The following is a 13,665-nucleotide window of genomic DNA, read 5'->3' as shown; positions in this document are numbered from 1 at the left end:
AGATATGGAGGAGGATGTCAATACCGGTTATATTTGGTAGACCATTTCTGGCCACCGCAGGTACAATAATAGATGTTAAATGTGGTAAGTTTAAGTTCCAAATTGGTAAAGAGGAAGTGGAGTTTGATTTGAGTAAAGTGGAGAAGTATCCCTCTTTTATCGATCATGTTTATTCTATTGACATATGTGATGAATTGGCATTAGAAATGAGTCAAGTTAATCTTGATGATGATTCTCTTGAATTTTGTCTTAATGGTATAGGTTTACAAGAGGAACAAGTTGAAGAAATGACTGAATTTTTGCAGGCACAGATTCCTTACAAAAGGAGAAATGCATATGAGGAGTTAGGACTGAGCAAAGGGCTATCTCCACCGTCATGTGAGCAAGCACCACGGCTTGAGTTTAAGCCACTGCCTAAACACCTCAAATATGCATTTTTTTGAAGAAAAATAGACATTACCGGTGATTGTAAATACTGCACTAGATGAGGAACAACTAGGCAAACTCTTACGTGTTTTGAGAAAGTATTTAAAGGCAATAGGATGGACGATTTCTGATATCAAAGAAATTAGTTCAACTATTTGTATGCACAGGATTTTGTTGGAAGAAAACTCTAAACCGGTGGTTGAAACTCAAAGAAAGTTAAATCCAAATATGAAAGAAGTGGTAAGAGTAGAAATCCTTAAATAGCTGGGTGCATGTATAATTTTTTCAATTTCTGATAGTGTATGGATTTCTCCTATTCATGTAGTGCCAAAGAAAGGGGGGATAACCATAGTATATGGTAACAATGATGAAATGATTCCATCTAGAGTTGTAATTGGGTGGCGAGTTTGTATAGATTATAGAAAACTGAATACAACCACTAGAAAAGGATCATTTCCCTCTTCCTTTTCTTGATCAAATGGTAGAAAGATTGGCCGGATATGCATTTTATTGTTTCTTGGATGGTTTTTCAGGATACAATGAAATAGTCATAGCACCGGAAGATCAAGAGAAAACAACATTCACCTGTCCTTACGGCATTTTTGCATTTCGAAAAATGCCTTTTGGACTGTACAATGCACCGGCTACCTTCCAACGATGCATAATGGTAATTATCTCTGATTTTAATGAGAAAATTATGGAAATTTTCATAGATGATTTTTCTGTATTTGGATCTACTTATGATCATTGTCTTAACAATTTAGATCTAATTTTGCAGAGATGTGAAGAAACAAACCTTGTATTGAATTGCGAAAAATGTTATTTCGTGATTTGTGAGGGTATTGTACTATGCCACAAAATTTCTTCAGAAGGTATTGAGATAGATCAAGCCAAGATAGAGGTTCTTGAGAGAATGCCTCCACCTATCAATGTGAAAGGCATTCGCAACTTTCTTGGACATGTGAAATTTTATTGGTTGTTTATTAAGGATTTCTTCAAAATTGCTAAACCTTTATATGAATTACTTGCAAAAGATGTTTCTTTTCACTTTAATGATGAGTGTTTATTTACTTTTAATAGGTTGAAAAAGGAACTTATCTCCGCACCCATAATAGCATCACCGGACTGGAGCTTACCATTCGAATTGATGTGTGATGCAAGTGATTTTGCAGTTGGAGTTGTTCTTGGGCAAAAACATGATAAGTGACTTTATGTCATTTATTATGCAAGTAAAATGTTAAATGAAACCCAAGTTAACTATGCAACTACAAAGAAGGAGTTGCTAGTAGTGATATTTGCGATCGTACTTAGTAGGATTTAAAGTTATCATTTATACCGATCATGCAGCACTCAAATATCTTTTAAATAAGAAAGATGCAACACTTCGACTAATTTGATGGATTTTATTATTGCAAGAATTTGATTTGGAGATCAAAGATAAAAAAGGACCCGAGAACTTAGTCGTTGATCATCTTTCTAGACTGGAAAACATATCTCAAGAAAATCATTCAGCCATTAAAGAAAAATTTTCAAATGTGTTTTTAATGGCAATTTATAAGTCACCATGGTATGCTGATCTAGTTAACTTTGTAGTTAGTGGAGTGATACCAAATGATTTGAATTCTCATCAAAGGAAAAAATTCTTAAATGATACTAAACATTATTTTTTGGAAGAATCGTTCTTTTACAAACATTGTGCAGATGGAATAATTAGAAGATGTGTTCCGGAAGAAGAGGTATATAGTATTTTAAAGCATTGTCATACCCTTGAAACGGGAGGTCATTTTAGTACAACTAAAACCATAGCAAAGATATGACAATCTGGATTTTATTGACCTGCTATGTACCGAGATGCTAGAAATTAGGTTAAAAGTTGTGATCAATGCCAAAGAATCAGTAATATCTCGAGAAAGAATGAAATGCCTTTTACTACATATTTGGAAGTTGAGCTATTTGACGTTTGGGGCATTGATTTTATGGGGCCATTTTCTAACTCATATAATAATAAGTACATCCTTTTAGCAGTTGATTATATTTCTAAATGGGTGGAGGCCATTCCTTCACAAACTAATGATGTTAAAGTTGTGCTTAAGTTCCTTAAACGGAACATATTTTGTAGGTTTAGAGTCCCAAAAACAATAATAAGCGATGAAGGTAAGCATTTTTGTAATAAAATTATTGACACCTTGTTGCTTAAATATGGATGCAGGCATAAAAAGTCACTTCCCTATCATCTTCAAGCTAATGGTCAAGCAAAGTTGGCCAACCGAAAAATTAAAATCATTTTGGAGAAAACTGTCAACCAATCGAGAAAGGATTGGACAAACAAGCTTGAAGATACTTTGTGGGCGTATAGAACGGCATTTAAAACGTCGTTGGAAATGTCTCCATATAAACTTGTTTATGAAAAAGCGTGTCATTTACCTGTAGAAATAGAACATAAAACTTATTGGGCCATTAAAGCTATTAATTTTGATTTTAAATCTGCAGGTGAAAAGAGAATGCTCGAGTTAAGCGAATTGGAGGAATCGCGATTAATCTCGTATAAGAATGCCAGAATTTACAAAGAAAAAGTGAAATTTTGGCATGATAAACACATTCTCCCTAAGCATTTTGAAGAAGGGCAAAAGGTGTTATTGTTTAACTCAAGACTTAAATTATTTCCTGGAAAGCTTAAGTCTCGATGGTCCGGGCCATTTGAAGTGGTTCGCATGTTTCGTTATGGAGCAGTAGAAATAAAAGGAGAAAATGGTGCCCCATTCAAAGTAAATGGTCAAAGATTGAACCCCTATTTGGTCGAAGAAAAGGTTCCTAAAAGAGTAATTTACTCCTTAGAAAATGCAATGGAGAGTTAAAAAAGTTATAAGAGAGTCGAACCAACGACTATAAACAAAAGCGCTAATTGGGAGGCAACCCAATGTTTAAGTTATATGTGTTAATTTGTAGTGATTTTGTGTTTAATATATGTATTTTAATTGATTTGTTATTTTTGTGTTATAGTGTTGACATATGGAAGCAAAGGTTACCATTTGAGGTGAAAAAGGCGAACTTTGATCAAACAACTCAAACCCTTGATTTGCGTTAAAGGTGTTTTTGATTCGCTAAAAAGGGGTAAAATGCATGTTTTCAGTGTTTTACATGTGCATACATTGGTAAATTTGGCAAATAAATGATCTATGATGAATTTTGAGTGATTGGGGTACCATTTGTAATTTTGTAAAAGTTGAATTTCTACTAAAATTTGCAGCAGAAAACACATTTTTTACAAAAATGCACTTCAGAGTCGTGTTTGTGCAAAATCGCGTTTTCAATTCTGCACCAGCAGAACAGAAAACGCGCCTTCAAAACGCGACTCAAAGTCGCGTTTTGAAGGCCATCGCAAAAACGCGATATAGAAAACGTGACTTTAAGTCGCGTTTCTTCACTAAACCGTGTTTTCAGTGCTGCAAGATTTGGGAAGGAAACGCGACTTAAAAAACGCGAGTTGAAGGCACGTTTTGAGTCGCGTTTTCTGTGTCCGAATAAAGTTTCCAAAAACGCGATTTCCAGTTCATTTTCCTTCTTCTCTTGAACTTTCAACCGCGTTTTCTCTCTTCTGTTCTACCCAACTCACAAATCTTCAATTTTGTTCCATAATGTTGCTAGAAAATATCAACCCAACACCTTTTGAGCATCAAACAACATTTCTAACCGATTAAAATCCAAGAAAATCACCTTAAATTCGGTTTTTAAGGAATTGAAGGCTAGGGTTTGTGAATTCTAATTTTTTCAATTGGAGTTCAATTGGAGGTTGTTTCATAGGGCTTTTCACATTTTTAGCATCACCAAAACATCCTTCTACGAGATTGAGGTAAGTTTCTTCGTCAAATCTTTTGATTTTAGAAGTTCATTTTTTTATCCTGAGTTTTCTGACATCTTTTAATTTCGAAAATTTGATGATGTATATGACTATTTTTGAAGTTATTCATGCTTATTAAGATTGTTTAAGCATGTTTATATGTTTAAATGTAGCAATTTGTTGGTCATTATTACTTTAAAAATTCACAATTGCTATATTTAGAAGAAATTAGAAAATGGATTTAGGATGTTTTTGAGTCATTGGTGATTATTAATTATGATTAAGAATGGTTAGTTGATGATGTTTTAGCATGTGCATTATATATAGTGAACAATTTGGTTATTAACACTTTGTGAGTTAATTAGTTTAATTTTTGCCTAATCATGGTTATAGCTAATTGCACATTATTATTATTAATTATAGATTGCTATAATCATGATTGATGCTACTTTCACTGATTGAATTATAATTGATACATATCTTGTTTAAGTTGGTGATTTTGGGCAATTTTAAGCAGAAAATATGTTTCTTTTTGTATGATCATTGAATGATTAGAACTTGAGGAAATGTATTTGCGGTTATTTGGATTAATTCTGGATTTTTGTTGCCAAATAATGATTCATGTCCTAGTACATGTGGTTAATTGAAATTTTTTTTTAGGTACTATGCCAAGGGGAAGAAGAGTGATACCTTCATCCTCTAGTAGTGATGAGAGGGAGGTGAATGAGGAAATGGAGGTAACTGAGGAGGAAATGTCACCTTCTCCTCCACCAGTTAGCCGACAACCTGGTGAGGGCACCTCTCGTGGAGCTGAAAAATCGGTATTTAACAGTGCTAGGTTCAACAATCGCAGGAATCAGGAGTGGCATGAGGAGCATGCTAATTTGGAGTTTTTGTTTGAAATGCACATGAGTCCACCAGTTAAGATGATGTACAACATCTCGGAGGCTTTTGCTCAACTTGGATGGGTTTCGATTCTCACCCTACCAAACCATTACTACCCCGACTTTGTGCGAGAATTTTACGCCAACATTGAGAGTAAGGCGCGCCATAGTGAAGAAATGGTTGAGTCCTAGGTGCGTGAAAGACGAATCGTCTTGTCACGTCAAGATTTGGCCGCTATTTTGGGGTGTATGGATGACGGACGTCCAGTAGATTTGAAGAAGGAATTTGGGAATTTGGGACCCCAAATAGGAAGTGGGATCCCTCGTTGGCCATTGCTAGGTTTGGTCTCGAGTACCAACATTTTATCTCTACAAGGAAAGAGACCATAGTGGCGAATGTTTTCGAACCTCGTCATCGTCTTATCATTTATATGATGGCTCACAATGTAATTCCTAAGAAGACGGGGCATACGGAGGTTCGCAAGAGTGATATCTACTTCTTGAATTACATGTTCCATAACCGGACGTCTCCATATGCTCGCATTTCACTGCCTAACATTATCATTAGCCACATTCGGTCTACGGCGAGGCGTAAGACAACTTTTTTCAAATTATCATTCCCTCGTCTACTAACCTTGATCTTCCCGCGTTTTGAGGTTCGCTTAAAAGGCATGCGGCCGGAGTATGTTCCACCGGGAGTTGAATTATCTATCACTACTCTCCGCCGGCTTGGAATTGGCACGGGGGACGTTCCACGCTCTGTTCAGGAGCAGAGACAGAAGGCTAGACATGGTCGCGATGAAGTTGGACCATCTACTGCAGCACCACCTCCTCCTCCGCCACAGACTAATTGGCAGTAACTTTTTGACCATATCGACAACTTTGCATACCAGTTTGCTGACATTAGGAATCGTCTAAGCCGAATTGAAAATTATTTGGGCATTCATCCACCGCCCAATCGTGATGCAGAGGATGACGATGATGCCGAGGGGGCTGACTGATTTGGCACACTGAAGATGCCATCTTTTGTTTCTAGATTGCTTGCCTGATTGTCTTAACTTGTGGAACTTAAGTTGTTTAACTTCATTTTATTTTTCTGTTTTCTATTTGGTAGGTACTTGTATTTTGGCAGTGGTTCGTGATTAATGGCTGATAAGGATCTCAGCCATTGCCTTGGGAAGTATTTCTTTCTTTTCTTTTCTTTTCTTTCCTTCCCTACACATTGCGAACAATGTGTATTTTAAGTGTAGGGGAGAAATATGTGTAGTACTTGTGGTTTTAGTTGTGTTTGATGTTGGTTATATTTCTTGTGCTTCAAATTTGTTTCTTGTGGTTGCTGGCAGGGAGTTTAGTCCACTTTTAAGGGGAGACTCTGTCAAAATTTTTCCAAAACCTTATACATATATATATAATAATCATAATAAATAAATAAAATTTTATCACTTATCCTTTTGAAATAAGTATATGTGGTTTTGAAACTTCTTTTCTCATTTAATTTGAAAATGACTATTATTTGATTATAATTTTTACATCTATAGGAAAGTATATCTAGTAAAGTGGAGAAAATTATGCCTACATTTTGCATATTTGATGAAAATTCTTATTTTTATCTGATTTTATAAGTTAAGAAATTAATATGGTCAATAAGTGTTATACTTTTCTCATGATTATTCTTAGAGGAAATTTTATTATTTCTTTATATATATATTTATAAAAAAAAATATTCTACTCCAATGGTTCTTGTACTTAGTAACCGGGAGTCTTCATCTACAAATGTCGACTTTCGCGTAAAACGGTACTTGAATTAAGAGTATGAACAGCAACTTGAGTATGTGAAATGTTGAGTAACCGGTAATCTTCATCTAAAAATGTCGATCTTCGCGTCAAAAGGCATTTTTTCACAACTTAAGTAGTATTTAACTCTTAAAAGATATATATATAAAAAAAGAAGAAAATAAAGCCCTCTTTAAGAAAAATAAGAAGTTGATCATGAGATTAGTTAGCATCTTTATTGACTATAGGAGTTGCTTGTTTGCGAAATTGAATAAAAATGAGAAGTTGAGTTGAATTAGTAAAATTATGGTATACTTGGCTCTTCTTTGTTTGATATTATGAATACTTGAAGTTAATTGAAAGATCACATAAGGGTTATTTACCTTGATTCAAGGAAATGAAGTTGAAATACTACGTATGTTTATTTTCAATCTTGGGATCATTGATGATTGGAATTTCATGTTGCTTGAGAACAAGCAATGGTTCAAGTGTGGGGGTATTTGATAAGGGTTTATTTTACGTATTTTTAAGTGCATTTTATTAGTTGATTTTGGTTTGATTATTTAGTTTTATAACTAAAATAAATAGATTTTGGTAAAAATATACATTGTTTGGTAAAAGTGGCTATTATTGCATTTCTATTGATTTTAGTGATAAAAACTTCATTTTTATGCAAATTTAATGATTCAATCACCAAAGGATGTCAAGTGAGGTGAAAAATAGATAATTGGTGATGAATTCAAGTGGTTAAAAGAGAAATGAAGTGAAAAACGTTCAAAGTGAGGAAATGCAATTCAAGACAGTTTTGATACTCTTCGGTATTTTGACTATATCTGGAGCTACACTTATCGGATTGAGGTGATCTTTATACCATTTTAAAGCTAAGAGAGAGATCTACAATTGTTATGAATATATCGAAATCCAATTCTGCTGTTTTCATGGACAAAAAGTCAGAATACAGAAGCTACATTCTGTGGTCGAAAATCGAAACAGGGGTTTGACCAGGTGATAGTATTTCGATCATATCTCAGGCTACAAAGCTCTGATTTGGATGATTCTTGAAGCATTGCAAAGCTAACTCAAAGGGCTACAATTTATGTGATTGCACAAAAGTTAGTTCAGCCTTCATCATAGAGAAAATAGTAGTTGAAGCAAGGCCAAGTTGAAAACGCGAGTTGATGCCGCGTTTTGTGTAGTCGCGTTTTGTAGCCGAAAATCTGCAATTTGCTCAGCCATTTCTCTTGTGTTCATACCACTTTTCAGCTATAAGTTGCAAGGGAATTAGGTGCACATGCTTCAGAAGACAAAAGGGCAGACAATATGGCTTATTTTCAAGTCAAAAACATTGGTTATTGACTATCTTAACAAATTTCAGATTTGGGAATCAAAGGGTGGAAAATTTGACCAGGAAAAAGGAGTTTTGGACCAGCTTTTATGCAGAGACATTGGAGAGGTCAGATTACCATACATAGGGAGTTTTTCATCTGGTAACATTTTCTCTCTAACTAGAAGTTCTTGAGGAAGTAATTGGAGACTCATCTTGTAATCATCTTGTACAAGAACATAGCAGAAATTTGAGGGCTTCACCATTAATTGGCTAAGTTTTCTTTTATCTTTCTTGTAATTGTACTTTATGATGTTTTGCATTAATAAACTTGTGAGTTTGATTTTTATTTCATTCATGAGTAGCTAATTTTCTTTATCTAGGGAGTAGATGAAACTTATGGCTAAATAATATGAATTGAATGTGATTTACACTTGTTATATCTTGTATTAACTTGTCTATTTGTGCAGTTGTAATTACTTGTCATTGTTTGATCACCAATAGCATGTTCATAGTTGTTATTAGTCAATGAGAATTGACAGTAACAATGGAAAAACATGGGTAGAGCTTGAGTTGTATGTTCATGAAAATAGATGTACACTTGAGTGGATTTTCCAGCATTTGATGAAGGAAAACAGAGTAGAACTAGTATTTCACCATGAAAATAGGGAAAACTATATTGCTCTAGGCCATTTCATCATGAGAATGAGATTTGGTAATATTGGAAATGAATCCCTGGTTAAACAAGAAAAATAACAAGAGGTAAATCTATTCATTTGTGTTGTTTATGCCATAAGTGGAATCTACATCCCTAGATTCAATCTTTAGTGAAATTTCTCCATTTGCATTTAACATTGATTAAACCAGATTTGTAGACAATAGAATTATAATTTTCTTGTTCAGATTTATTGTAAGTCTAAATAATAGAGAAAAATAAGGGTCTAGTACTTATTTAATTTGCTCCTCGTGAGATCGACCCGATACATACTCTACATTACGATTTCGGCCTGTACACTTGCAGTCAACGGGTATAAAATCGGATTTAAACTTGCATTGATATAAAAATCCCGTCAATCTCTAGGAGAAAGATCTCTAAGAAAAATTGAAGAAAACCCTCCACCCAAATTTCTCCTATAATTAATACTAAGGTAGAATTTACGATTTGAAAAAATGGCGGAGATGCTAACTGGAAAACAACCAATTCAGCCTCCAGGACGGGATGACATGGTTGATCTCCCAAGGTGGGTCCAATAAGTTGTCAGGGAGGAATGGACAGCCGAAGTTTTTGATGTCGAGTTGACGAGGTTCCAAAATATTGAAGAAGAAATGGTGCAGATGCTGCAAATAGCCATGGCATGTGTTGCCAAGGTGCCAGATATGCGACCAAACATGGATGAAGTAGTTACGATGATTGAAGAGGTCCGGCAATCTGACTCGGAGAATCGGCCATCTTCAGAAGAGAACAAATGCAAGGACTCAACTGTGCAGACGCCCTGACTCCTTGGAAGCTCCCCTTGTTTATGTTTTTTGCAGTTTCCCATTTGTATTTTGAAAGGGTATTCTGTTCTTATAATAAAGGAAAACCATAAAAAACTGGTGTTTTATTGAAAAACGGGTTTATTTTTATTTTATCCGATAAATAAATTTGTTTATAGGAAAATGGGTACTTTGTTGTTATAATGGAGGAAAGCTATAAAAAGCTGGTCTTTTATGGGAAAGTGATACTTTACAGAAAGTGACCACAATTTGGTTTATGAAATTACCCCAAACCAAAATTTAGAATGAATTTGTTTGTTTTGAAACCTCAAGGGAGTGTCAGTGCAAGTGTCAGAAATCTCAAGGGAGGTTTCTGCAATTATCCTTTTGTTTTATAAAAATTGTTATATTAGGGGTAAATTTGGAATTTAATTACATTTAATTCTGAAACACTCATCAAACCAAGCATCAGGAATTGGAATGATGCTAATTCCAATGTGTGAACCAAACTAGATATTGGAATGAAAAGTTTAATTCCAAAACCAGAGTCTATGATTCCATTTTCATTTCCGATTCCAATATGTGAAACAAGCACCCCCTTAATGTTTCAAAATGTCCACTTTACCCTCCTATGATTTTATGTAAAGTAGAAACTTGATGGAAAATAGGCTGTGTAACATCATTAATTGAAATACCAATACCGCCCTTATTTAAATGCTAAATCAATCAATGCTTATTTACCTTGTATAAAAGCATAGAGGAATTACGTGAATAAATACAAAAATCACAGGGGGATAAAGTAGATATTTATAAAATTCTGAGGGGGTTACGTGGAAATTAAGATTTTATCACACGCATTTTTAATGCGAGTTTGGTATAAATGCTGTAATTAATTGTGCATTTCATCCATTTTTCACATTATGTAAAATTATAGGGGGTTCTGTGGCAATTTTGAAACCTTAAGTGGGTCATTTGGCATTATATAAAATCATAGGGGGTCATAATTCATGTATCCAAAAATAAATAACTTAGAGCTTTTTTCGATGGCTTCCTCTATTGACCAAAAATTTCACATTCTTTCAATCTCGGTGTGTATTTGCAAGTCTTGAAGTTAGAGACAAACTCTGCAGCAAATAATTATGTTAAACACCAAAAAGCTGGATTTTCATTACTTCTCATTCTTTCTTTTGAAAAGCATCAGTTTTCGTAAGTAAAGTATTCTTTATAGAGTTAATTTTATATACATTAAAAGTGTATATATTATCACAACTAAATACATTAGATTTCAAATTCAAATTAGTTGTCATGCATTCAAATCAATGTATAGAAAATTAATCCAAAATTATGAGTCACAACAAAAAAATAGAGATGATGGAAACTACATTAATTGATCCTAGACGAAGATTAAGGCAATTGAAGGGTACTTAATTTTAGGGATAATTTCAGAAACCTCCCTTGAGGTTTCTAACAATTTCACTGAGCTCCCATGAGATTTGAAAAATTACACATACCTCCCTTGTCATTTAAAATGATAATTTGACCCTTAAATATTTTAATAAAATTCCCTTATTTTGTATGCTTATATTTAGATTGAGTTTTAAAATTATTTTTTCATTCTTTTTCCTTCTTATTCCTTATTTTAATTTTTTACCAATAAAACTGTAGAACTACCACTATTGTCTCTAGTTTCTATTGTAACCAAATGTTGAATTAGTGATTTTTTTGATGAGTTAATTTTATATGTAATCCAATGTTTTTTATGATATTTGTTTTCTATTTTTTGGTATTAAAATTAACAATAAATCAAAAAGAAATTGCCCAAAATCACAACTAAATTATGATAATCCCATTACTCGAAAAATTAATAAACTCTAAATGAACTATTTCAACATTTTCTATCTTATAAATCTAAATTTATAATAAAATACCATCAAAAGTATCTATCATAGTAATAAAATTATTATTATGGTTGTTTATCAAATAGTAGGTATAGACATGAAAAATTTGGCACATTTTCCTTATAATTATACGAGATAATCTTATAATTGTATAGAAAAATAAATTAAAATTCATTACATAAGGGCATTTTTGGATATTCATTTAAAAATTTGATGAAGTCAATATTATTTTAAGGTTTTGTTACTAAAACTATCAAATCAAGGACGATAAGTGTAATTTTCCAAATCTCAGGGAAGCTCAGTGAAATTGTTAGAAACCTCAAGGGATGTTTCTGAAATTATCCCTTAATTTTATGTATACATCATGCAAGTAATAGCAGGAAAATGTTATGCGAGTAACAATGATGGACATTGCAGTGAATTAATGACACAATTTCTTATACACTATAAAGCAATTTCCTAGAATTCCGAGCTAAACTTTGCTGTAAATTCTGAATGCAAAATTCAATCCAGGCTTATGCATTCCTCACTAATTTTCTCTTCGTCCTCACTCTTTCGCTTTTGCTGCTGATCAGAGACTATACTCAATCGTCACCTTCCTCATCGGAAACTTCCCCTACAACCGGTGCTGATTCCTCGGTATCTTCTTCGCTTTCTTCTGCTTCTTCCAATTTCTCCTTCCTGGTGGCCCCCTCCTCCTTTCGTGCAGCCTTCTCAGCCTCCAAAAGTGGGACACAATAATCAGGGTCAGCTCTCAAGCACCTCTTCAGCATCGTACCAATATTAAAGCACTTGATTAATTCTATAGCATCTATTCCCTCCTCCTGTCCTTTTTCTGCAAATTCCTCCATACAGTTTATCCATTCTTCAATAAATATGCCAAAGAACTCGTTGTCTTCATCACTAGGCAAACCTCGCAAATAAGCTCCTCCTCCTCTTCTTCTACTTCTTTTCCTCCTCCTGGTTTAACAACCTCATAACCAATGACGGACATAAGGGGAGGAAGGGGGCGCCTCCCAAAATTTTCCAAAATTCTACATGGTGTATTAGATTTAAACTTGAACTCTATCATTCTGCCCCGCCAACAAGTTCTCTCTTTTTTTTTTTTTTGATTGGTTAACATGTTATCTTTTAATTTCTCTTTAAAAATGTGTTTTATAATAGCTCATTTTAGTTTCCTTGTATATAAGATCATTTCATGTACATTAAAATCATAAAATAATTACAAAAAAATACCATGTAATTACCTCCATTTATTGATGTTCATAATTTAATGAAAAATATTTTTAGCAATAGCAAATTTTTGAATTTACTCATTATGGTTAGGTTTTTTAAATAGAACTGGAATATTCTTAAGACTTAGTTCTTGATTTTCAATGAAAAAATTAATTGCATCGCTAGAAATGGGTAATATGAGAAGCTTGGGCTCGGAAAAGAAGAATTAAGGAAAATAGAGATAAGGGCAAAATAAAAAATTTTGAAATTATTTTTGGTACAAGTTAATGTGATTTAAAAGATGAGGCGAAGTGTAACAAAATTAACATTAGAGGGAAAGTGTAAATGGCACTAAACATTAGGGGGATTTAGTTCCTTTAACCCAAAATGGGAAAAAACATATTTTGTCCCTTAAGAATTTAAAAGAAAGTTGCCATAATATGAGTAGGGATGGACCATATTTTAGGAACCTTTTTCTTCAATTCCGAATAAAAATTTGAGCTAAAGAAGAAGCAGATTGCTTTCCCAAACCAAATGTTGTTTCCAATCAAACCATACGACTATAATACCAAGCATGGTTAAAACATAAATACATTAACTCTTCTCTCTCGTTTCCTCATTTTCTTTGTATGACATGCTCTACGATTTCTTTGCAATTTTGGAAAAATTTTATATCAGTTCGGAGCAACTATTAGGTATGTCTAATAGTTACTTTTGAATCAATAAAAGAGTTCTACGTGAATATATAAGGTCTCGCTTGATTTAATTTAACATATCAAGTGAACTTCGTTTAGCATGTGAATTAGTAAGTCCATATGAAACTTTCCTACT

The sequence above is a fragment of the Coffea eugenioides genome, chromosome 10 (assembly GCF_003713205.1).
Source record: "Coffea eugenioides isolate CCC68of chromosome 10, Ceug_1.0, whole genome shotgun sequence".
NCBI classification, from domain to species: domain Eukaryota; kingdom Viridiplantae; phylum Streptophyta; class Magnoliopsida; order Gentianales; family Rubiaceae; genus Coffea; species Coffea eugenioides.
The sequence above is the reverse complement of the archived record's forward strand: the minus strand, read 5'-3'. Positions refer to the sequence as shown.